Raw genomic sequence first — 26,967 nt, 5'->3', positions numbered from 1 at the left:
TGTAATAGTAATATTTGTCGGTTTACTGTGGTTTATGCAATAGTAATACTTATTTGTTTATCTTGATTTATGCAATAATCCCTAGACATGTCATTCTGATTCATGCAAATGTGAAGTTTAGACAGACTTGTAGTATAAGAAACAGGAGGTGAAGTGTATTTTCCAATTGATTGAAGTTGACAGTGAGAACCATAGAGTTTAGAGGCGCCTTGCAGTCGTAGCCAGTCAGGCACATAGTAAAATTATTCAACTGTTATTGTGCATTACTTGCTGTTTGATTTAAGGCGCAGGTTGTCAAATACTGCGCAAATAAAGGGTTAACCCTTTTAAACAATACCTGGTTTCCCGCCTTCAATTCTTCCCGAAGACTCAGCACCATCCAAGCGGCAACACCGGTAAGAGAACACAACCAATCTACACCTGTGGTTATCACAATCCTATTAAATCTCACCCCTAATGTTAATAGGCCCTATGTTTAATATCAATGTTAGTGTTGTAGCAGATGGTTCTGGGGTATTCCAAGCTAGGATGATCAGTATCTGCTGCAGTTACTGCTTTTTCCCACGGTATTTGCTTGCAGTACCACATTTCACTAGAGGTGCCGCTCTCTCAGCAGTCAAGACTTATGTCTTCTGTAACAGCAGCACCTGATGCTCATTGGTAAATACTGCACCTGCTTCACAAAACAGCTGAAAATCGTTAAGGCTTGCCTTGGTATAAGCCACAGGTTCTAGTATCTTGTTCCTGCTCAGCTGGACTGCATTTTACTTGCCTGTGCACCTGGATAATTGCAGGTACTCACTGTATAGTTTGCTTCTGTAAATCCTCAGACTGTTCCTTTTATTGTGTGCATCAGTTTCCCACAATTCTGCTATATCTTTATTATACTGCAAATGCAGAGATTATATTACTACATAAGGTACTTGTATAGTTTCATGGCGCTGTGCGTCTGATTCCCCTTGCGGGGCTCGCTTCACTCGCCCACGCTGCGGGCTCGGTGGCTCGCTACGCTCGCCACGCTATTTAAAATCAACTCCATGCCAACATGGATAGTGGAGGTATGAACTATCCATGTTGGCATGGAGTTAAGTTACTTTTTTGGACATATTTCGTGGCGAGCGTACACCCGGAAGTAGCACGGCGCCATGAAACTACACAGGTACCCTACATAATATTGCAGTTTTTTGGTTCCCTAGGAAAGTATTCATCAGGGTTGCCTACCTGACTCTCTCCTTCAGGGAGAAAATGCTCTGTTCCTGGACTTCCCTGGTAATGTATGATTGCAGGCACCTGTGGTGAAACGCCTTTCTTATCAATTACCTAGCTCTCCACAGGTGGTGGTAATCATACATTACCAGAGAAGGCCAGGAACACAACATTTTCTCCCTGAAGGAGAGGGTCAGGTAGGCAACCCTGTTGCTAATGCTTTAAATCTTGTTCTAAAAACAGTTTCTGTATAGTTAATTTTTATTGTATGCGTGACAGAGGAAATCTTTCAGATTACTACTACACCAAGTATTTGGGACTACATTGTTGCAGTTCTGCTAATTCCAACCTTTGTTCCACCGTACTGAACGGGCAGGCCCCTCTCCCACTTGGGATATTTCTTCCCTCGCTTACACCATACCATCACTGGCACCAAACATTTGGGTTCTCCTGACCCACTGCTAATTTGGGTACTGTGACTGCTGATGCAGCAACGTTGATAAACTGTATTCTTGTTTTGTAATGTAAAGGAGCCCATAGACCAGGGCTGGGCAATTGCGGCCCTCCAGATGTTGAGGAACTACACATCTCAGCATGCCTTGCATCAGTTTCAACATGGCCACATAGCAAAACTAATGCAAAGCATCCTGGGATGTGTAGTTCCTTCAACATCTGGAAGGCCGCAATTGCCCAGCCCTGCCATAGACGCTCTGTTTTTGCCGGCTCCGTTCTGTACTATGCGATGCGCGCTCCCGAGCATCACATAGTACGGTACAAAAAGTATGTGCTGCACATACTTTTTGTACTAGGTACACATCGGATCGCAGTGCATGCACAAGGGATGCGATCCGATACGTGTACTTTAAAAGTACAGAACGGACCGCAAAAACGGACTGTGTATGGGGGGCATAAGGCTGGGTACACACTATACAATATTTTGGATGATGTTGCGATCTGTCACAGCTATCCTATATTGTACTGTCAAGTCCAGTGAATGTGGTTGCATTGTCCCATCTGATGTGCCACAACTCCATGGTGATGATGCAGTGGAAAACACTTTGTAGATACATTATGCATGTAATTATACAGCAGATCGCGTAGTGTGCATGGCAATGCGATAATTATGTTACAGCTCTGGGTTACACCAGAGTGTACTCAGCTTTTCACTTTCTTGGGGGGTTTATGTTTTGTTTGTGTTCATGCTGTTCCTGTACTGTACATTGTAAAGGCTGCAGGTCACTTGTGGCACTATATAAAGGATAATAATGATAGTATGCTAGTGTATAGATTATGTATTGGAACACACACGGGATAGGTTGTGATCTGAATGCTCCTGTTGTTGGGTCTTGTGATGTGATGTTCTGTTCAGACAGATAAATATGAGGTTCAATTTACCCTTCGCATGCACTAGGTCACGGGTGGCCAAACCGGTCCTTGAGATCTACCAACGGTCTACACTTTCCAAATCACCCAATGTAGTCATTACAAACTGTCACATTGTCAAAGATGCTGCATCATTCCTTCTTTAGATTCACAGGTTCCTGAAAAGCATGAACTGTCGGTAGATCTTGAGGACCGGTTTGGCCACCCCTGCCTTAAGCTGTGTACACACGGTGCAATATATAGCTGAGCAATATATCGTTCAGTGTCTCCTTTTCATCAGTGACCAGCGATGGTCACTAATGAACAGGAGACTCTGCCAGGGGAGCTGCAGAGGAGAACCAGTGACCATTAGGAGCGTGCACCTGATGATTTATCACTGCAGCACAAACAAATTGCTTGTATTTTGGTCGCTCAGCGACCATATTGCCAGCGATATTACACCATGTGTACACAGCTTTAGGTGATAGTGTGTCATTTTTTTGGAATGCACATTCATTATGGTTCTGTGAGCAGGATATTGTAGTCCAGGTAGAAGAGTTAAATATACAGCCATTTCCTATTCCTGGCCATACAACAGGGGTGTGGGTTGTTAGGACTACACCAACTAGGTTGATATGGGTCTAGGTCGACATGGGCAATGTCAACAGTCAAAAGATCGACATGGGGTTTTTCACTTTTTTTTTTTTTTACCCGAATGTCGACAGTTTGAAGTGCACCGCATCGCTCGCTTAATTCACAATGTTTCGGGCACGGTGCCTTGCTACGCCTGGCACACTATCTTATTCTCCCACCATGTTCTAGTGGATGGTAGGGCATGACATACCACCTGTCAGCACATGTTGGCTCAAAAAACAGTGAAAAACCCCATGTCGGCCTTTTGACTGTCGACGTAGCCCATGTCAACCTAATGCTTGTGTCGACCTTGACCCATGTCGATCTAATGACCGCATCCCTACAACAGAAAGATACCATTCCAACTGTCTGTTTTTTTGGAGGATGTTCCCGCATCCCTCCCTGGGCCGGCAGGATACAGTCATTTGGTCGACATGGGGTTTTTTTGGACCCAAAAAGTGGTATTTCATGCCCTACCATCCACTAGGCTGTGGTGGAAGAATAAAATTAGTGTGCTGAGCGTAGCGAGCCACCGTGGCCGAAGCATGGCGAGCGAAGTGGTGCTATGTTTTGGTGTCCATGTCGACAGGCAGTATTTCATGCCCTACTATCCACTAGGGTGTGATGGGAGAATAAAATTGTGTGCCTAGCGCAGCGAGCCATGCAAGGGGACGCGGTGCACTTTAACCAGTGTCCATGTCAACTGTCAACATTTGGGTAAAAAAAACTGTGAAAACCCCATTTTGACCATTGACCTAGACCATGTCGACCTTCAGCCATATTGACCTAATGGTGTTGACCTTATGACTGTAGACCAAATGATCACGTTCCGGGCTGGCATTGTCCCAGTGTCATCCATGAATAGACGCTGTGCACAGCGTCTATTCCTACAGCCAGAGGGGCTGGGGGTTGGCCAGCACTGGGGCACACTGTCCCTTCTGGCAAGCTTCAAATGTTGGGAGGTATGAGAATGTTGTTCCAAGTCTCTGATAATGAGTCTTAAGCCCATACACACTAGTTGATTTAAAATGAGCAGTATCGCTCATTTTATCCCTTCTGAGCAATATCGGCCAGTGTGTATGCACCCACCAATAAGCCACAGGTAGTTGAAGACCCACTCCTCCATCTGTACCATAACTAGATGAACGCAAGCATCGGCAAGTGTGTATACATTTGCCAGTTTCAGTGGCCGTGGGGATCGCTAGGTGTGTATGCACCATTCAGTGGCGGGCTGGGCAGGGTGCCAGTTGCCCCCCAGGCCAGTACACTGTTACTGTTTGGGGCCGCAGGTGCGTGCTGTGATTGCACATTCCTGTGGCCGGGAGGCCTTGCAGCGTGTGCTCCTCGCTGCACTCTGACCTGATATCTCTGACAGCAGCCGTTCAGGGCTGGCTGGTGCAGTGTCTGTTCAGTTAAGGGACACTCACACAGCGCAGCCAGGACGGAGCCTTCACAGCTGCAAAACTTGATTACTGGGGCCAGCCCCTCTCCTAGGACCAGCCACCAATGAGCTGAGCTCCCATACGGCTGGCCCCTCCCCTCCTGTGTCCCGACCTCCTACTCTTCTCTCCTCCCGGGCAGCATGAAATGAATCCTGCTCCCTCCCTTCTCCACACCCTGTACAGAAGCAGCCCTCCTTGGTGAGTTTTTTGGTGGATAGAGTCATGTGTAGGGATAATGTGGGTGGGAGCTGTTGTTTTCTTTGTTAAATGTGTGTGTCTGACTCTGTGTGGAAAAAATTGTCTCATTGTTTCATACATGGGGGGGATGTTATCTTGTTTGGTGTGTGTGTGTGTGTGTGTGTACTATGTGTCTGCATGTGAGTGTAAAAATATATGTGTAACTTTCATACATAATGTGTGTGTGTGGGAGTTATCTTGTTTAGTGTGTGTGTGTGTGTGTGTGTGTGTAGTATGTGTCTGCATGTGAGTGTAAAAAATATATGTGCATACCCTCCAACTGTACCGAATTTGCCGGTACAGTACCGTTTTGTAACAGTCTGTACCGGCAAATTGCAATTGTAACGAATGTACCGCATTTTTAGCGGTCAGAGTCAGGCTCACATGAAGTTACATATACGCGGCGCCGCATATGTAACTTCAAGCCCTGGCTCTGTGTGCTGCCTGAGTTCTCCCCCCTCCTCCCCGTCACCCGTTCCCAAGAGTGCAATGCGCGGGCCGGTGCCGTGCGTCATGACGTCACGTGCCGGCACCACGCACCATTCATGGGAGGAGTAGAACTCCTCCAGCCTTACTCTCCCTTTCGGCACCAATCTCTGCCAGTGGCCAGCCGGGACTCGCATCGGAGGAGCCTGCCACCCGCACACACTGTAAGTGCACTGCAGAAACTTAGGTGGCTCAGGCCTGGCTGTACTGGTACTTTAAATATTAAATCTCCACACTTCTCTTGACTCTTATCCATCGTGACGCACCTGCTGCACAGCCTGCAGCCGGTGTGTCACGATGGATAAGAGTCAAGAGAAGTGTGGAGATGTAATATTTATATTATAAGCGCTCAATTTTTATTTTTAATGCCTGGAAAGTTGGTGGCCACGCCCACTTTACATATGCCCATGCCCACTTTGCTTATGACCATGCCCACTTTGCTTATGGCCACACCCACTTTCTTTGTGTACCGATTTTGGCCCTTCAGATGCTGGAGGGTATGTATGTGTAACTTGCATAAATAATGTGTGTCGGGGGGGGGGGGGGGTGGAGTTATCTTGTTTAGTGTATGTGTGTGTGTGTGTACTATGTGTTTGCATGTGAGTGTAAAAATGTATGTGTGACTTGCATATGTAATTTGTGTGGGGGGAGGGGGAGTTTGCTGGTATTTTCTTTATTATATATGTGTGTGGAAAAATACATGTGTTGTTGGTGGAAGGGGGGCTTGTTTTTTTCTGTGTTTGTAACTAATTTTGCATGTATTTAAGGGGTGGGCGGGCAGACGGGCAGGGCCGTAGCCCAGACCGCCAAACCACGGATGGTGCCATAATCCCCATATCCTTCTGTAACATGGTATTAACAGCGACCCGCTAGCCTAGCCCCAACCTCTGTTCCTCATCTCACACTGCTGCTCTGTCCCCTGCCATCCTGGGAATCCATGCTGTGGTGCAAAAATATAATTTTTGGGTCCCCCTCCTCCACTCCAACCCAGGCTCACAGTATGCCACACAGCAGTGGGTGGCAGCAGTGGCCCATTTAGTTTTCAGGGGCCCCAGTGCATTGCACCTCCTGCATCAATGGTAGTTCTGCCTCTGTACAGATGGGTATGTATGTGAGTTTAGATGGGTCAGTTGTGTACAAGGGTGTACACAGTTAATTAGTGTAGCTTATAGAGGGGGTCAGTAATGTATTAGGTATAGAGGGTTCGGTGATGTAGTGTAGGGTATAGAGGGGTCAGTAATGTAGTGTAGGGTATAGAGGAGTCAGTAATATAGTGTAGGTTATAGAGGAGTCAGTAATATAGTGTAGGGCAGTGGTTCCCAAACTGTGTGCCGTGGCTCCCTGGGGTGCCTCGGGACACTTGCAGGGGTGCCGTGGGTTGGTGGTCCAGGACCAATTCAAATTATTTATGATCAATTATTTATGGCCAAAACAGAGGGTTTAGAGGGGTCAGTACTGTAGGGTATAGAGGGGTCAGTGATATAGCGGAGGGTATAGAGGGGTCAGTACTGTAGGGTATAGAGGGGTCAGTTATATTTGAGACTTATGAATAGGACTCCTCTATTGATTCAGGTTGTTACTATAAGAGTAACAAGTGACTTTGAAAATTATTTTTAATTTATTTTGTAATACATTGTTTCCTACAGTAGATGGGTTCTGTACACTCACTGGGGCAGGGTGCACCAAAGGTAAAAATGTGGCCAAATCTCTGAAAATCCGTATTCAGCGGTCCGACCACATTTCTCGTATACACCAAGCTCCTGAATGGGATACATTCTAGAGCATAGACTTGGTGGGCATCAGGGCCGGTGCTAGGGTGTCTGGCGCCTCCCTGCAACCTAAAATTTTGCGCCTTCCATAGCCCATAAAAAAAAATGCTAATTCTGCCGCTGTCCTGACACCCGCTAGTGCTACTTCACAGCGCTACGCTACTCTGCCAGCAAACCTTTTTTTTTTTTTTTTTTAAGCATAAGCTGTCCCAGTGCCGGTGACACATTGCGTGTCAGGGAAACCGGCGCATGGGCAGAACACACAGCCGGAGAAAAGCGCACATCCGTTATGGGAGACAGCGTATCCTGGTTGAGTGGGGATAACGAAAACGTAAGGTATGATACATTCGGGCGAACTGGGGTCTGCTTCACCACCATAGGCGTGCGCACGGGGGGTGCCAGGGGTGCACAGGCACCTCCTAATGACTGGGCACCCCCCGCACGATTGCAGCCAGGCAGACCCCGCCAGCGGGGTCTGCGGTGGGTGCCGAACGCCTGCCAGGGAATAGTAGTGTGTTTAGTTAAGTTATCGCAGCATCGCGCTGCGCTGCGCTGTGCTCCGGGTCCCGGGACCTAGTTGCAGGCACATGATTGACAGCACCATATAGGGTGCCGGCGCCGTATAGGACAGGACAGCTGAGCGATGGCTCAGCTGTCCAATCATACAGTATCTGACACAGCAGCCTGCGTCTCAGTGACTGGCTGAGCACGCAGGCTGCAGAAAGAAGAAAGGAGGTGTGGAGGACCTGTCCTGCAGTGCTGTAGAAGTCACGTTGTGCACAGCCTGTCTGCTCCACCAGGCATCCACATAAGTGAAAGTAAGGCAGCACTTCCACATTTACAAGGACATTATGAGTTTGTGTGTATATATATATATATATATATATATATATATATATATATATATATATATACATATATATATATATACACGCACACACTATATATATATATATATATATATATATATATATATATATATATATATATATATATATATATATATATATATATATATATATATATATATATATATATATATATATATATATATACACACACATACTGTACTTACATATATATAATCCTCCCCTTGCTCTTCCCAGCCTTTCTTTCCTTACACTCCCCTCTCCCCCGCCCACCCCTGTCATGTCCATCCCCCCGTAATGTGTAATGGGCATCACTTGTGTCAAATAATGTGTAATAATGTGTAATGGGCAACATGATGTGTGGCTTAATGTGTAATGGGCATGACGGTCTGAGATGTAATGGGCATCACGGTGTGAGGCACAACGTTAATGGGTATCATGGTGTGAGGCGCACTTGTAATGGGTATCACGGTGTGAGGCGCACTTGTAATGGGTATCACGGTGTGAGGCGCAACATGTAATGGGCCTTATGGTGTGTGGCATAATGTGTAATGGGCATCACTTGTGTCAAATAATGTGTAATGGGCATCACTTGTGTCAAATAATGTGTAATAATGTGTAATGGGCATCACGGTGTGTGGCATAATGTTTAATGGGCATCATGGTGTGTGGCATAATGTGTAATGGGCATCATAGTCTGAGACGTAATGGGCATAACCATGTGAGGCACAACATGTAATGGGCATTATGGCATGTGTTATACTATGTAATGTCTGTGTGACGTGTAATAGGCATTACGGTGTCAATTTTAGGTGCGCACACTGTCTCTATGGTCCCTATTTTACAAAAATTTGTCAAGCCCTGGCATGTGGAATGGGCATTATGATGTGTGGCAATATGTGGAATGGGCATTACTGTGTGATGAGCATTATGGTGTGTGGCATTATGTGGAATGAGCATTATGTTGGATGGCATGTGGAATGGGCATTACTGTGCAATGCATTATATGTAATGGGCATTATGTGTAATGGGCATTACAGTGTAAATTTTTGCAGCGCACCTTCGGCGCGCACTGTCCCTGTTTTTAGTATTCTGAAGTGCATATACATAACTAAGTCACCTATTTAGTTTGTATTGATACTCATAGGCGGTGATAGACACGCCCCCCCCCCCCATGGTGCACCCCCTAAGAAAATGGTCTGCGCACGCCTATGTTCACCACGAAAAAGTGGTGAAGCGAGGCTAGCAGCATAATGAACATTAGGGACATGATAATAAATCTACCCCAGAGAGAGGGAGCGAGAGAGTCAATCAGAGACAGGTATAGACAGAGGGAAAGAGAGAGAGCGAGGCAGGAAGGCAGAGATAGATATAGACAGAGAGAAATAGAGAGGGGGAGAGAGAGTCACACAGAGACAGGTATAGACAGAGGGAGGGAGAGAGAGAGTCACACAGACAGGTATAGACAGAAAGAGAGAGAGAGAGTCAGAGACAGGTATAGACAGAAAGAGAGAGAGTCACACAGAGACAGGTATAGACAGAGAGAGAGACAGAGAGTCACACAGAGACAGGTATAGACAGAGAGAGAGACAGAGAGTCACACAGAGACAGGTATAGACAGAGAGAGAGAGACAGAGAGAGGGAGAGAGAGAGTTACACAGAGACAGGTATAGACAGAGAGAGAGAGAGTCACACAGAGACAGGTATAGACACAGAGAGAGAGAGAGAGGTATAGACAGAGAGGGAGAGAGAGAGTCACACAGAGACAGGTATAGACAGAGAGAGAGAGAGAGTCACACAGAGACAGGTATAGACAGAGAGAGAGATAGAGAGTTACACAGAGACAGGTATAGACAGAGAGAGACAGAGAGAGGGAGAGAGAGAGTTACACAGAGACAGGTATAGACAGAGAGAGAGAGTCACACAGAGACAGGTATAGACAGAGAGAGAGAGAGAGTCACACAGACAGGTATAGACAGAGAGAGAGAGACAGAGAGAGAGAGGTATAGACAGAGAGGGAGGGAGAGAGAGAGAGAGAGTCACACAGAGACAGGTATAGACAGAGAGACAGTCACACAGAGACAGGTATAGACAGAGAGAGAGAGACAGAGAGAGAGAGGTATAGACAGAGAGGGAGAGAGAGAGTCACACAGAGACAGGTATAGACAGAGAGAGAGAGAGTCACACAGAGACAGGTATAGACAGAGAGAGAGAGAGTCACACAGAGACAGGTATAGACAGAGAGAGAGACAGAGAGTCACACAGAGACAGGTATAGACAGAGAGAGGGAGAGAGAGAGTTACACACAGACAGGTATAGACAGAGAGAGAGAGTCACACAGAGACAGGTATAGACAGAGAGAGAGAGAGAGAGAGTCACACAGACAGGTATAGACAGAGAGAGAGAGAGAGAGAGAGGTATAGACAGAGAGGGAGAGAGAGAGAGTCACACAGAGACAGGTATAGACAGAGAGACAGTCACACAGAGACAGGTATAGACAGAGAGAGACAGGTATAGACAGACAGAGAGAGAGAGAGAGAGACAGAGGGAGAGAGTCACACAGAGACAGGTATAGACAGAGAGGGAGAGAGTCACACAGAGACAGGTATAGACAGAGAGAGAGTCACACAGAGACAGGTATAGACAGAGAGACAGTCACACAGAGACAGGTATAGGGAGAGAGAGTGTCACACAGAGACAGGTATAGACAGAGGGAGAGAGAGGGGGAGAGAGATTGATAGCTATAGACATACAGACATAAAAACAAACTCACTCAGTCAGTCAGTCAGGCAGGCCGCTCCTCTTCTGTAGGGTCCCGGACAGCCTCTCTCTCTCACCACTGATAAGGCCCCAGTTCCACACAGTGGGATCACATGGGGGCATCTAGTGGCTCCTAGAAGTACTGCAGAGCCTTCCTCTGCAGATCACATTCCTCTGCTCTGCCTCCCCTGAACCTCGTGCAGGACATCATCGACGCGGCTGAGAGCATAATGTTATCGGCGCCTCTGTCTGTCATGGCGTGTGACAGGCAGTGGCAGCCGGCAGGAGCAGCAGGGTGCAGAGCAGGAAAAGCGCCTCTACTGGTCGGCGCCTACCTGCTTTGCATCCCTCGCTGAGTGGGTTGCGCCGGCCCTGGTGGGCATTACCATCTGTAAATGGCATTGCCTTATAGAAGCCTATGGGCTTCTTTTTGCAATATGTACTGAATGGGATTTAATCTGTCTCCTCCCAGTGCCCCAGCAGTGCGTTTATCTGACGCATGCGCAGAAAGATGCAGTGTTTTGTGTTCTACTTGCTGGTTTCTGACAGGCGGCATTCTAATCCCATTCCTGCTGATTAAGCAAATAAGGCCTCCAACACTGTGAATCCCATTTCATGCGCTGGTAGAAAAAGCAGGGCCACTGTCTTGTGTTTGCCCCCCAGGCTGAAAGTTGCCTGCCAGCCCCTGGCACCATTACCCCAAGGTAGTACAGGCAGTTGCAGGCTACCATTCCCAAGTGAGTAGAGGTGACAGACAGATGTGCAGGGGCTGTAAGTAGGGGTGTGCGAGCGTTCCTCTACACTGAGCGTAGGGCAAGCCTGTATGGCTTTTTCACAGTTTTTAGCTTTTGTGCTATTCAATTACAGACCCTTTTTTTTTTTTCACCCATTAAATCAGGTGTTAACACACAGAGGGGGTTATTCTGGTTGTGAGTCCACCAAACCCCTCCCTGCGAATGGGCGAACACAGTGCGGCACCACCCGCACTGCGAATGGATGTTGAGCATAAACATCCATTCATATGCCTCTGGTAAACTCCCACATCTTTCGATGGTCGGCGACCATCGAAAGATGTGGAAGGTACACATATGGTTACATATGCGTGTACGCTGGCACAGACATCTGATGTCAGCTGCCAGCCCCCCGCACCTGCGTCACCACCTCATTACCTTGAGAACGCCCAGCGTTCTCATAGGAACGATGGGCATTCCCATATGGTAATGGGGCAGCCCGGCGCCCCCCCGCCCTTCTCCGCACGCCGTCTTTGGTGCGTGCACCCGGCGAACAGAAAGTTCGCTGTGGGTGCACGCACCTTACATCTGCACATGCACAGAGGACCGAATGGACTAGAATAACCCCCAGAATCTGAGATACCTTTGCAGATCTATATAATAACAATGCCTCTGCTCGCAAAAACAGGCTGTTTAACAAGGTTGTATTTTCCCAAGCCTACTCTGGTCTCAAAACAAAATCCCCATAAAGTGCAGCCTATGATCTGACTTCAGGGACAATTGAATAGCCTGATGGGTTCAGTTAGCCTGTAGTAAATGACAGAAGCTAATTGATTTCATTCTTTATTGTTTTTATTTGGTTTCATCTCTTGAATCGTCAACTTTGAAATACTGGATTATTTAAATGAAAACAAAAAGAGACTAGTGTCATCGCTACTTAGCCTCTGCCGCCATGATCGCTACACAGCCTCTGCCGCAGTTTCTCTGTTTATCTGCTCCTGTTTATACAGCCTGTGTATATTGTTTGTTATCCTGTTCCATGTTTACCTACCTGATTTTCTCTGCAGTTAATGGTTCGCTGCTGCTCTATTTGATCTTTGAGTCACTATCACAATAGAAATGGTCTCTTGAAATCTACTTGTAACGTTTCTTGATTATACCAGTAACGCGCATAAGTGGCAAAAGCATGTTCGGATTAAATTGGACCCGGACAGTAGGTAAAAGTGTTCAAAAGGTTGACCCAAGCAAAATGTCAACATAGTTATTGTAGACACAGGCAAAAGGTTGACATTTTGTGTTTTTGTTTAAAAAATGTTTTACTTTTTCATACTAATCATCCATGCGGACTCCAATTGGTAGCGGTAAAGTGTGCCAAGCACAGTGAGGCTCCTGGCCCAAATCATATCAAGCCATGTACAGTAGCACTAATTGGGGGTCCACATTCTTAAATTTTTGGCACATACACAAAAAATGTAAAAACTAATGTCTGCATTTTCTGTGTTGATCTCGACGTTGTGGACCTAATATACTACATGAGGCCCATTTATATTTGTGGCTAATACTAAAGTATCCCTAGAATGTATGTACTGTAGGAGTAGGTTCTCTGCTACCTGGTGTCATCCCTCCAATCCTCCCATATGGGAGATGCAATGCTGCCTGATGTCTCAATATGATATTGGCCCCCATAACTATGGCTACACTTTGCATTTATAGCCGACAGAGGATTCTGCTCCGGCACCGAACCGATACATTGCAAGATCGGGCTTGGTCCCTACCAATGCTGGATGATACATCTAGCTGATGTGATCACATTCTGCAATGCAATCCTGGCCACAAATATAATGCCCAGATCGCATTGCAATCCATGATTAACGAGCTTTTCAATGATTTATATATGTGGTGTGTGAGCCGGCGTCTGGCCTTTAGTAGTCCATGATAAGTGCTGGCTTGCTGTCTATATATTCAGCACTCTAATGTAGCTCACACAGCATTATACTGTGTCTTTGTGAAATAACAAATTTGGTCGTTATGAACTGGCTAAAGAAAATATTGGTGGCCGCCCTGTCATAACTTTAGTTTGCTCAGGTTATGTTATTAGTTTGTGCTCTATAAACAAAGATCTACATCAGGGTTGCCGACTTTTAGAATCTACTCTCTAGGAGAAGCCGGGAGAGGAGACTTTCAGCAGCAGCTCAGGGGGGCGGGACTTGAGTGTGGCGTCATTAAGCCCCGCCCCAGGTTGCAAAATACCCAAATTCACAGATCTTTGTGGGGAAGGTGGGGCTAAAATTAAGCGATTGTGACATTTAAGCTCCGCCCCCTCCTCTGAGACCAGCGGATTGCGGCATTTAAATGTCGGGGGAAGATGGCCACGATAGGGGGGCGCAATGGGGTCCCCCTGAATCTGGGAGGGTTGCCCACCTTTCCTGATTTTGAGACTCCTGGCATCTCTGGCTCTGATCTACTTCAGCATTTTGTCAACGGACCTTGTACCCTTTTTTTTTTTTGGGGGGGGGGTGGGGGGGGGGGTGAAATTTGTACTGTGTATTGAACTGTGGCGCTCTTTATTTGTACTCTATTTTTGTTATTTATTCAATGTTATGCCAAGTTTTGTCTTCCTGTATTGTTCCTTTTGTACGGCGCCTTATAAATAAAATTATAATAATACTGTGGTCAGATCTGAATAAGGGCCAATGACAGAGGAGTAGATGTGTAATCCTCTGTTATATGGGGGTGGAAGAGTGGCATCAGTTATGTGTCTCGTCTCAGTCTTTTGGCTAAGATCAAGTGTAGTATCTGTTCTCATGAGAACAACCCCACCCAGCCTTCTGGCTGGGGGTCTCTTTAACCCCTTACCGACGCAGCCTGTTTTTGCCTTCCTGACAGGCCTTTTTTTCAAATCTGACATGTATCACTTAAGTGGGGATAACTTTTTTTTGCTTTTACTTATCCCAGTGATTTTGAGATTGTTTTCTCGTGACACATTGTACTTTAAGTTAGTGGTAAATTTTGGTCGATACAGTCTGTTTTTTTTTTTTTGTGAAAAATACCAAAATGTCGTAAAAAAATTGAACATTTTGCAAAATGTTAAATTTTCTGCTTTTGAGACAAATAATCATACCACTCAAAATAGTTAATAACTAACATAGACCATATGTATACTTTATTATTACATCATTATTTCAACCTGCTTTTAATTTTTTTGGACACTAGGGGGCAGCAGAGTCAAAATTATACACATAACACAGTAAACGCTGCTTTTGGCTGTTCACGTTTGAACAGCCAATCGCAGCGATCGCTGAGGGGGGGGCATCGGTGCCCCCCCTGGGCAATGAGGGAAGATGTCTGCTGTCAGGGACAGCAGACATCGTCCCTCTGTCACCGCGTCTATAGATGCGGTGACAGTTTAAAGTCATGACGTACATTTACGTCATGTGTCGGGAAGTACATCCCGACCATGACGTAAATGTACGTCAAATGTCGAGAAGGGGTTAATTATTTATTTATTTCCCTTCTCACGTTTGTCACTTATTCACGTTTTCCATTTTTCGTTCGTTTTGTCACTTTTTTTTTTTGCTGTGTTAGCTACCCACTCCCCACGTACCAAAGCTCTCTCCTTCGGGGAAGAGCTGCAGTCCCTGAGGGTGACCCCCGAGCTGCAAAGTGGAGGGAAGCCTACTGAGTGTCTCTCCAAGCTTTGTCATGGAGGACCCACCCGCCTTAACCCTTACGAGGCTTGAGGGAAGAGAGTCTCCCTAAGCTTCAGCAAGGAGGACCCACCGATCCCTATTTTCCCTTCTTGGGCCTTTTGGCTGAGAGGGGTTAGGGGAGTAACGGGGCCCTCTCCAGGACCATAATTGTAGAGGCAGTAGTCAGTGAATTGTCACTTGAGTGGTCGGCATAAATAGTAGAGGGTATGTAGTCGTATAGTTGGCATTACCAGTGTTGGCACGGTTATGCTGAAATAGTCTTATATAATGACATTCTGAAGGCTGCTATTAGGGGTAGTCCGTACTGTTGACATTCCCACTATCAACATACTTTGTATGCCTACATATTGAACAAGCCAACATCAGTGTACGAAGTGTGACAAAGTAAATGTCAACATTGACACCCTGTTGACATTCTGACCATGTTGACATAATTGTATCAATATGGTGAATGCCAGCATGATGACTGTTGTATACCACACCTCTCTCTTTCTATAGAGGAAAGAGCTGTGAAATGTAATAAGCCAGATGACCACAAGATGGAGTACATACACTCAAAGAGCTGTACTGAAAAGGAAGAGGCAACACAGGAAAAATGGGTCTATTTAACGGTATGCAGTCATTAGATCTACAGTGTCTAGGTCCACAGTCCAAAGGTTGACCACTATTGGTCGACGTGTTTTTTTTTTTTTTTTTTTTTTTTTTTTTTTTAATTGAGCGGACATGCGTTGACAGGTGCTTTTTTTTTTTATACCCTACCATCCACTAAGGCATGGTGGGTGAATATAATAGTGTGCAAAGCGAGGTGCGCAGCCAGGCACCATGCCCGACACATGGCGAGCAGAGTGGTACACTTAGACTGTCCATACTGACCTATCTCGATATCCCAAGACACCCAATAAATAAAAAAAGCATGTTGACCTTTTGACCCTGTTGACCATTACTGGTCAACCTTTTGACTGTAGACCTAGACATTGTTAAATAGGGTTATGGATTATTAGATCTACAAGCAGTGATAACCTCCTGTTTCCAGAGGCGTAGTGTGGAATGTGCCGGACTTCCCATTAAGCAGGTTCCTAGGGGGCAGCACTTGGATGCTTGTGATAGTGCTGTTTGCCTGAAATGTACCAGTACCAGCAAAATATCCACTGTACTGTACCATATTCCATCTTGAATAGAATGTAAATAGATAGGATATGCAAATACTGCCCCTATAAACTGTTTTACAGTACTTATTATGGGATGCGGTCATTTGGTCTACTGCATTATGGTCGACAGTCATTAGGTCGAATCCATTAGGTCGACATGCTAAAAGGTCGACATGACTCTAGGTCGACATGGGAAAAGGTCGACATGATTCTAGTTCGACAGGTCATTAGTTCGACAGGTCATTAGTTCGACAGGTCATTAGTTCGACAAGGTCATTAGTTCGACATTGTCTATGTCGACATTCACAAGGTCGACATGAAGTTTTTCACTGTTTTTTGAGCCAACATGTGCCGACAGGCGGTATTTCATGCCCTACCATCCACTAGGGCGTGGTGGGAGAATAAAATAGTGTGCCGAGCGTAGCGAGGCACCGTGCCCGACGCATAGCGAGCGATGCGAGGGGATGCAGTGCACTTTAAACTGTGTCCATGTCAACTGTGTTGACATTCAGGTAAAAAACCAGTGAAAAACCCCATGTCGACCTTGTGAATGTCGACATAGACAATGTCGAACTAATGACCTTGTCGAACTAATGACCTGTCGAACTAATGACCTTTCGACCTAGAATCATGTCGACCTTTTCCCATGTCGACCTAGAGTCATGTCGACCTTTTAGCATGTCGACCTAATGGATTCGACCTAATGACTTTCGACCATAATGCAATAGACCAAATGATCCCAACCCCTTATTATGTGTATGTATATATGAGAGAAGGTAGCAGATGAATCGGCACTCAATATTTCCCAATTAAAGATGCCTGGGTGCCCTCAGTGAGGCAAAGGTACGTGCTGCAAAGGACTGAGTCACTTCGGGACTGCTTAAATGGTTTTAATGATGCAGAAAGTGAAACGTCGGCCATTGCCGCACATGTATGTAAATGTCACTTAGGACATTTTTCTCAAGGCTCCTAACACATGGGGCAAAAAAAGAAAATCATTTAAGCAGTCCCGAAGTGAAAATATATATATATATATCTTTTCCTTGTTCCCACGCTGTACGCCGAGCAGATGGGGCGCCACCTGATGACATCACCACCGCCGGTCAGTGGAGAGACTGGGAATTGGGGGCGGGTACACACAGTTCTGGATATAATGGAAATATAAAGACATGTATTAAAACCCTTACATACTTAATATTAGATTGTGTAGTCAACATTAATTATATACAAACGTGATAGTGCAAAAAAAACTTTGAGGGGCACATATGAACCATGTGCCGTGTGTGAACGCTGGTGAAAATAAACCAATTAATGTTACAAAAATTCATCTTATTAAAACTAATGTGAAATAAACTTAAATGCTTAGTGCATGAGCCTAAACTAAAACTAACAAGTAACCACTTGTACCATATAGCAACATTGTTGGACATATTCATTACTGATTCTATCTATGATACATGTGTATCAATAGAGACAAGGCACTTTTCCTATCTAGGGGTCCTTTACGTCAAACGATCAGCTATTCTAGCTGTCTCTTAATGTACATCAGTGCCCACAAGATAAGGCTTCAGCCGCCGATAATTGTTGCAGATGTCACAGAATATACCTGACATAACTTGTCTTGACACATTTGATAATTTAACCCGACTACCGTCGGTTATCTAACTCATTGTAAAACACTGTCATATTCCATACATGTTTAATAACACAAAAAAATGCTATACACACTATAAAAAGTAAGAATACCCCGCATGTTCGTTTAATCCCTTTGGGGATAGGGTCTCAAGTCTGTATATCCACCGGCTCTCTGCTCTGCATAATTGTAAATCCTGTCGCCTCCTCGTTTGGATTCTCCGATCTGTTCTATAATTCTATACCTAAGGGAAGCCAGTGGGTGCCTGGCTTCAGAAAAGTGGCAAGCCACCGGCTGGTCACTGGCCCCTGATGTAATGGCTCCCTTAATGGCAGATCGGTGTGCCGCAGCACGTTCCTTGAACGCCCGTACGGTCTTGCCGACATAGTGTCGACCGCACGGGCAGCGAATCAGGTAGACCACGAATTTAGAAGTGCAGGATACCCTCTGTCTGATTTTGATAGGCTTCCCTGAATAGGGATGGTAGAATGTGTCTCCCGGGGGTCATGAAATTGCAGTACACCCACTGCATTTAAAACAGCCTGGCTTAGGTACCCCTAAAAAGGTTGCTGAAACCACATAATTTTTAACCATGTAATTTTTAAGATTTTTACCCCTGGTGTAAGCACACATTATTCTTTTATGATGTAGGGCCCGTAACAAGGGGTCTGTTTTAATAATTGGCCAGTGGGTTTTGGCAATGCTATTGATGGCTTGGCTGTGAGGGTGGTATGAAATAACCCAAATAAATTTGTCCTCTCCCTGGGGTTTTGGGGGACGGTTAATTGCCTGTTCCCTGGGTAATTTTAATACCTTCTCTTTAGATTTTTCTAACTCATCCCTATTGTAACCTCTGGCAGCAAACTTGTTGACCATGGCTACTAGGAAGGTTTCTAGTTCTGCCGGCTCACTGACAATCCTGCGTACCCAGCATTTGTGAGAACAGCAGGCCTCTTTTCAGAGGGATGGGGTAGTGGCTTGAGGCTAAAAGTAAATTATTCCTGTCTGTAGCCTTGCAGAATAAAGATGTAGAAATTAAACCATCGGTGAACTTGATGCTTACATCCAAAAAATTGACATTTGTGTTACTGACAACTTAAGTCAACTTAACAGGTGACTCTGACTGATTATGCATTTTGATCAGCTCTTCCAACATCTCTTGAGGACCGTTCCAGATGATCAGCAGGTCATCTATGTACCTGGTGTATAGCACCAGATGCCTGCTGACCACTGGATCGTCCAAAAAAAGCTTGTGCTCCACCTGGAACATATAGCTTTTGCCCAGCGATGGGGCCACTGAGGACCCCATCGCACAGCCGCATTGCTGTAGGTAATATTTGTTATCTGACATGAAAAAATTCTGCTTCAATGTTCGCTCCAATAACTGAAGAAAAAACTCAACCTGGGGGCCCTTGTATAACAGGTTGTAGACTATTAGTGCCGTACTGCCGCAAGTCCCCCCCCATGTGGTATACACGTGTAGAGACTTGCGACATCCACGGTGCACAGCAAACACCCTGGTGGTAACTGGCCCAACTCCAACAATTTTGTTAGCAAGGTGTTGGTGTCCTTTAAGTAGGAGCCTTGCCCTTGTACACAGGGCTGAAGGAAATGGTCCAAGTAAATGGATATGACCTGGTACAGGGACCCCCTGGCAGAAATTATAGGTCTACCCGGTGGGTCCCTGCTGTCCTTGTGGACCTTAGGGATGGTATGTAAAAGTGGTGTAATGGGAAATGCGGTGGCTAAAGCTTCCTTGTGTGGGTATCAATGACTGCTTCACAGACTGCTGTCTATAGACAGATCTTTGGCAAGTGGACAATAGGTTGAAACGTCCGACAGCTGACGAGCAATTTCTAGGAGGTAGTCAGTGGCATCTTGTACCACTAACCCCCCTCTGCCGGGTGGAAAGTAATTGAAGTGTCCTCGCTGAGTGATTTAAGGGCCTTCCATTCAGCACTTGAAAAGTTTGAATGGTGCATCTCTTTAGTGGATAAGACTTTTGATGTCTCTTGTTGTATCCGCCGGCTGAATATTTTGATGGAGGCGTTATTGGTAGATGGATGGAATTTTGATTTCTTCCAAATCTTCGATGGTATATTGTGGGAGGGATCCGTGACGTTCTCTTTGTCTTGAAAGAATTCTGTCAGTTTGAGCTGCCGGTTCAATTTATATTGCTCAATTTTTATTTGAAAGGGATCAGCTTCGTTTGTAGGTATAAAATTTAGTCCTTTGGTTAACACCTCGATCTCAATAGGTGTCAACACTCTTGATGACAGATTAAAGATGGATTCTTTAATTTTTTCTTTGTCACCATCTTGGATCGTTTTTTTCCTCCTTTTGTTTTGCCCCCCCGCGGCGGGTGTAAGTGCATCTCCTTGGGCCAGTTGGCGACGGGTGCGTACCCCTAAAGGGGCCCGACCATGGACTTTGGGGACGCCTTCCAAATCACTTGCAGAGGACCCATCTTCCTTAGAAGATTCAGTCTCGCGAATGTTGCGATTGAATCTGCGGAAGGTCCTTTGCTTAAATGGACAAAATGAACTGTCACCCCCAGTTAACCATGGGTATACTAAATGCTTCTCGTAGTCCGTATTTACCCTATCTTTCTTATTTTTCTTATACGCAACCAGTTCTTTTTATACTTGTCAATTTGAGTTGCTAGTTTGTCCATCCATTCCACACTGGTATCTGCCCTTAATATAGGGACATGTGTTCCTTCCAATGTTGCAATCTTTGACCTAATAATGGAGAGCTCCTTGGTGACCTCCTCCACTACTGCTAGCATAAGGTCAAAGGAACACTTATTCAGGATGGATGTCCACGTTTTGCAGAAGGGTATACTGTACCTGCCCAGGGTAGGTACATTTTTAATACGGAACCCATGGGGGATTTTTTTATCTCTTATGTAATCCGATAGGGTCAGTCCATGGTAAAAATAGTCTGTTTCTTTCCGCTTAGGGTTTAGCAGCTCGTGGTATAGGTGTATGCTATCCACCTCCGCATTGCTGGAGGATACACCTCTCTGGAGGGTGGATGCCAGGTTGCTCGTCTGCTAACTGTTGTTTGTAATGCTGCACCTTATCCTGAGGATGGTCTATCTAAGACCGAAACGTAACGTCATGTCGATACGTCTGGTTGTCAGATGCCGATAAATCATTTTTGATGGTTTACTAACTTGGTGAGTGCCCTTTCTATTTTCTATATGTGTGTACCAACACACTCGCCATTCCTAAGAATAGGGTGCAAACAGCACCCACTTCCCAGGATGGGGTGCATTGGCCTGTGACCACACACTCTAGTAAATACAAACACAGGGGGCTATATATGTATGTATGTATGTGTGTGTGTAGTAGGTGGTACTAGCGCTAAGAATCAATCCCCTTTTTAGTCAAAGGGTTAGTTCTATATTAATATAGTCAGTACGTGTAATTTTCACACGAATGCACAGTTCCTCCTCTCTCCAGGAGTGGCAGCTCCTCTCCTATTGGTTCCTGTCCAAAGGAACTGTTTGGTAGAGATCTGGAAAAGAAGATGAGATGGGCGCCCCCTAGTGCAATATGTTTATGCGTCACCTTGATACCCTTCACCGTTTGTGAGATAGACACCCCATACAATGTACTGTCCTGTATATAGTTAGGGTATATATACAGGACAGAGGGCCTGTGGGGAGTCACACTCCTGAGGAAGTCCTGCCTAGGGGCCACGGACGAAACGCGTTGAGGGGACTCTATGCTTTTCCAAGGTGTTTGATGACGGACTGCATCGTGGTTACACCAGATAAGCAAATACCTTTTTTATACATTGTACGGGCAAATATATTTGTCATGTTTATTGAAGAAATAAATGTTTTAACAATACTTCACTAGTATATTTCCTGTATCTCCTTTATGTGTGGGGATTTGTTTGAGAAACGGTCTTGGATAACCGAAGAGGAGAATAAAAACTCCCTGACATCTGAAATTTATTACAAACGCTTGTCAGAGTGGTTGGAGACCACTACTAACGGTACACCTGAATTTTGTTGGGGTGTCTATCTCACAAACGGTGAAGGGTATCACTGTGACGCATAAACGTATTGCACTATGGGGCGCCCATCTCCTCTTCTTTTCTATCTATATATATATATATATATATATATATATATATATATATATATATATATATATATATATATATATATATATATATATATATATATATATATATATATATATATATATATATATTCTCTCTCTCTCTCTCTCTCTCTCTCTCTCTCTCTCTCTCTCTCTCTCTCTCTCTCTCTCTCTCTCTCTCTCTCTCTCTCTCTCTCTCTCTCTCTCTCTCTCTCTCTCTCTCTCTCTCTCTCTCTCTCTCTCTCTCTCTCTCTCTCTCTCTCTCTCTCTCTCTCTCTCTCTCTCTCTCTCTCTCTCTCTCTCTCTCGCCTCAACTTTGAAAAAGACTCACATACTCAATGTGTGCAGTTGTGCAACGTTTCGGACCAGTTTAATTCAGTCCGTCGTCCGGCAGCATAGTATCCATTTGTGACGTCCAGCATAGTGACGTCCATTTGTTGAAGTCAGGGGCTTTATTGGACATCCATGTTCTACCAATTATTACTTTCGCCAAGGAGCAAAGATTATTTATGTACGATCTTTCATTACCCAGAATTCTATCTCCACCTATGCCTAATATGCAACACTTTTTACAGTAAAAATTTCCCGTATCGGCAATAGTTTGTATGACTCTACCCAGGAATTCCGCAACTACCCAACATTTCCATTGTAGGTGTAATAGGGTACCCGGGAGGAGACCGCACTTCAAGCAAGTACTGTAGCGGATGATCTGCCAGCAAAGTTGGACCGTGTCGTAGCAGATATGTATGCTCTGTGGAGTATGTATTTGTTGTGTACGAAGTGCATTTGTGGCTTTTGCCACCGAAGACATTGCAACTATCCATTCCTCATCCCTCATTGTCCCGACATCTACAGCCCATTTCTCCCTCAACGTTCTTAACCCATCCTCCTATTTATTTTTGACAAGATACTATATAGCCTAGAGACTAGTTTATTCTTATTACTTAATTTCAGTAACAATTTAATCAGGGATTCGCCAAATGATGGATTATGACCAGGGAGGTGCTCTTCTTAGATGCTTTTTAACTGTAAGAAGCGAAAGAAGTATGTTTGCGGTAACCCAAACTCCACCTTTAGCTGTAGAAAATATTTAAGACCCATTGAGTTATACAGCTGAGAGAGGGTGGTCACCGCATAGGGGTGCCATACCTCTTTTAATCTGAAGATCTTTTTAAGTTCCTTATCTAAAAGTAGGGCGTCTATTGAATATTCCCGATCTATAAAATCAGTTTCCATCATTTGGTTTACTTCACACCATATTCTAATAGCTTGGGCCTGTAAAATCCTATGTATCAGGGTTTTGCCTGGAGAAGAGGAAGTCACTAAAGCCTTGACAATATCTCTGCCATATTCCTCATGGCGGAACCATGAGTTTAGTTGTGTTAAGTGAGTGGCTATATAGTACCTTTTTATATCTGGTAAACCCAGACCACCCTCACCTCTTGCCCTCATTAGATTGTTTAGCTGAATTTTGGGTCGCGCACTGTTCCAAATGAATGAAGAGATTATGCTGTTCAGTTTTCTAAATATTGATTTAGGGAGGTAGATTGGTGAATGATGAATCGCCTATAGAAAGTTAGGAATCTTAACCAGATGTATCCTGCCGGATACTATCAATGGTAGTCTCTTCCAAGATTTTTTTTTTTTCCCCAACCAATCAAGCAATCGTACAAAATCTTTTGGATCCCAGGACACCACTATTCCTAGGTACAGTATTTAAAGGAGATGGCCCATTGTAATGGATGAACAAGAGCTGTTAAATAGTTCGTCGGGGGACCTGCAGGGAATATAATAGATTTTGCCAAATTAATTCTGAATCTGGTGAAATCTCCGCATTCATCAATCAACTTTAGAACCAACGGCAGAAATGTCATATGGTCCGACAAATATATTAAAAGGTAATCCGCATACAATGAGACTGTATCCCTCTGTTTGCCGTAGGCGAATCCAATATCCTCTGGATGCTGCCATAGTAAACAGGTGAGGGGCTCGATCGCCAGGGAGAGCGGGCACCCCTGGTGAGTCTAAATGCGGGGGATATCCAACCATTTAACACTACTCGGGCAGACGGGTTAAAGTATAACATTGGGGCCCAACCCGAAATTGTGGAGGACTGCCCATAAGTAGGGCCATTCAACAGTGTCTAACGCTTTGATGGCATTGAGGGAGGCGATTGCTGGTTCGTTCTCGCCAGCCTTTAACAGCTGGAGATGGCTGTACAGCATGCGCAAATTTATAGATATGGACTTTCCGGGCATAAAGCCTGACTGGTCAGGGTGGGCCAATTTCATTATATGTCAGTTCAATCTTTTAGCCAAGATTTTAGCTAAAATCTTGGCTTACGCAGAAATGAGCGATATGGGGCGGTAAGAGTCCAACTCCTTTTGGATTTTTATTCTTCTTTAAAATTACAACAATTTTTTTTGCCTCAGTCATTACTTCTGGAACGGCTCCCTCCGCAAAACAGCTACCCAGTGTCTCATGAAAAAGAGGGGCGATGGTTTCTATATATTTTTTTTTATAGACTTCTGCCGGAATCCCGTCTAATCTGGGAGCTTTCCCTACTAGGCAGCTCATTAATAGCATTTTTTACCTCATCAATACTTATAGGGGCCTCCAATTCAGTCATGGCTTCATGGTTTAATATAGGCCGGTTAATACTTTCTAATATACTCCAAAATTTCCCAGGGATTGTGTTTTTAATTGGGTAGAGTAGAGGCTGGTAAAATAGGGTTTAAATGCACCCCCTATCAAAGGGGTGCTATTCACTAACCTCCCGGTCTCGTCCTTAATCATACTGATAGTGTTAGGGACTGCTCAGCCTGAGCCAAAAGTGCTAGGTATTTACCTGATTTATCCAAATTATGATTTTATACTTGCGACCTATGGGACATGATCTTGGTATTCTCTTTTTAACTGCGTCCAACCAGACATTCTGAGCGGTCTGCCACGCTTGGTAAAAGGAGGGGGTGTTGTTTGTAATATATTCTGCTTCCCTAGCTAGGGACGTGATCTCCTTCTCCTGTAGTTCTTCTCTACTCGCTCTTTTGTTCGGCAATGCCTCTTCTGAATGTGCCCCGCATGTATGCCTTAAAGGCGTCCCATAATATGGGCGCGCTAGCCGAGCCTTGGTTCAACTCCCAGTACTCTTGTCATTGGACCCCTAGGTCAGTTTTAAATTCTAAGCTTCTTAACCAATTAGAATTGAGTCTCCAGAAGCTACAGCCCCGGTCATTCTCAACCGATATTTCCAAGTACACTGGTGAATGATTCGAAATGCCACTAGGTTTATATAAAATTTTCTGAACTTGGGGGCTGAAATTCCTGGAGACCAATATGAGTTCCAGCCTAGAGAATGTAAGATAAGAGGTGGAAAAACACAAAAACTGAAGGGTTGTTGGATTACGCTCTCTCCAGGGGTCGATCCAGCCAATATCTTGTATGAAATTGGCGAAACCCATGTTATTACCCGTTTTCTGTGAAATGGTACTCTTCCACTGGTCCAACTGGGGGTCTAAGATGTTGTTGAAGTCCCCCATGCATATATTGGGGGATAGAGCAGCAAACTCTGTAGCTTTTATCAAGACCTTATAAGAAAAGGGGGGCAGAATATAAACTGACATTACTATGAACTGTCGGGCTTCGTTAGTTCAATCTAAGAATACATAGCACCCCCCCCCCACACACACACACACACACACACACACACACACACACACACACACACGTTTTAACGGGTCCAAGTGACGTCACTGAATGATATAATTTCTTCCTTTTTTTTTTTTTTTTTTTTTTTTTAACGTTCTGTTTGTGCCCACAATATCAGCCACCTCGGCTGATATTGTTAACTATATCTACTGTGGCCAGTGTCGCCAAGTGTGTAAAGGGCTTTTATACATAGCAGACCGCATGGTTAGGTTCATTACAGTATGTGTTCAGTCTCTCACTAAGCATCTTGGCAAATTCGAAACCTACAGCATAACCCTCCTTTACTTTTCAATAATCGATCTTGATATACGATGTCTGAAGAACGGTATTTATTATCCAGTAAAGGGATCATGTATATATATGCGATGATTGATTAGATGGTGTATATACAAGTGATTTGGGTAAAACTGTAAATAAAACATAAACATGCAATTACAATCTGCACATAGAAAAATGCAAGGTAAACATGCAGTACACATAACATTGTGCATACAACCTGACATTATGGGTAAAAGGTATATGCTAGAGTGTAACTGGTATTGCTAACATACATAACTGCCTAAATGAGTTAGGGGTGACATAGTTTTGAGTGATAAACTCACCATCGAATGCTGTATCAGGCTGGACCATGTGAGCTGTGTCTGCCTGCATCCATGTGAAACTTAATATGGCCCCAGATGATCATCTTTGTCCCAGAATGCATTGCTAGCTAGCTAGCTACAGAAAGCTAAGGGGGACAAACTACCTAGCATACAGTAGCTCTGTACTGACCACAGGAAGGAGTGGATTATGCAAAACAGAGAAACAATAGAACACAACAGAAACTTATGCTGAAGGCATGACACTCCCCGTCTGGTATCACTGATACCATATATTAAACTCTAAGATGATAACAGTAAGAACAGTTCGGATACTGGTCTGAGATAGAACTTAGTCTCTCCTTGTTTACAGACCTTGACCTCCACCTTACGGACTTTCCCATCCTTACTTGGGAATGTTTTGGTGACAAGACTTAAAGGCCACTCGTTACGTTGTGCCTGACAGTCTCTGATGAGCACAATGTCACCTGGTTTTAAGTTGGGTTTGGCAACTTGCCATTTGCTTTTTGGTTGTAAGGTAGATAAGTACTGACTTTTCCACCTGTCCCAAAAGGTG

The 26,967-nt window shown here is 44.7% G+C and overlaps 1 protein-coding gene and 1 pseudogene across 1 annotated transcript in view; both read left to right on the top strand.

Moving 5' to 3' along the window:
* Positions 1-711: 711 nt before the first annotated feature.
* ANO7 (anoctamin 7) overlaps positions 712-26,967 on the top strand; it is a 109,174-nt gene continuing 82,918 nt past the window's right edge. Inside the window, exon 1 of the mRNA XM_083178168.1 lies at positions 712-794. The gene's annotated coding sequence lies outside the window, so the exon portion shown is untranslated. The remainder of the gene's footprint in view (positions 795-26,967) is intronic.
* On the top strand, positions 14,253-14,490 carry LOC146066110 (U2 spliceosomal RNA; annotated as a pseudogene).

This window comes from Crinia signifera, chromosome 3 (assembly GCF_055691185.1).
Source record: "Crinia signifera chromosome 3, ASM5569118v1, whole genome shotgun sequence".
NCBI lineage: Eukaryota > Metazoa > Chordata > Amphibia > Anura > Myobatrachidae > Crinia > Crinia signifera.
This window is presented reverse-complemented; position numbering and strand designations above follow the sequence as displayed.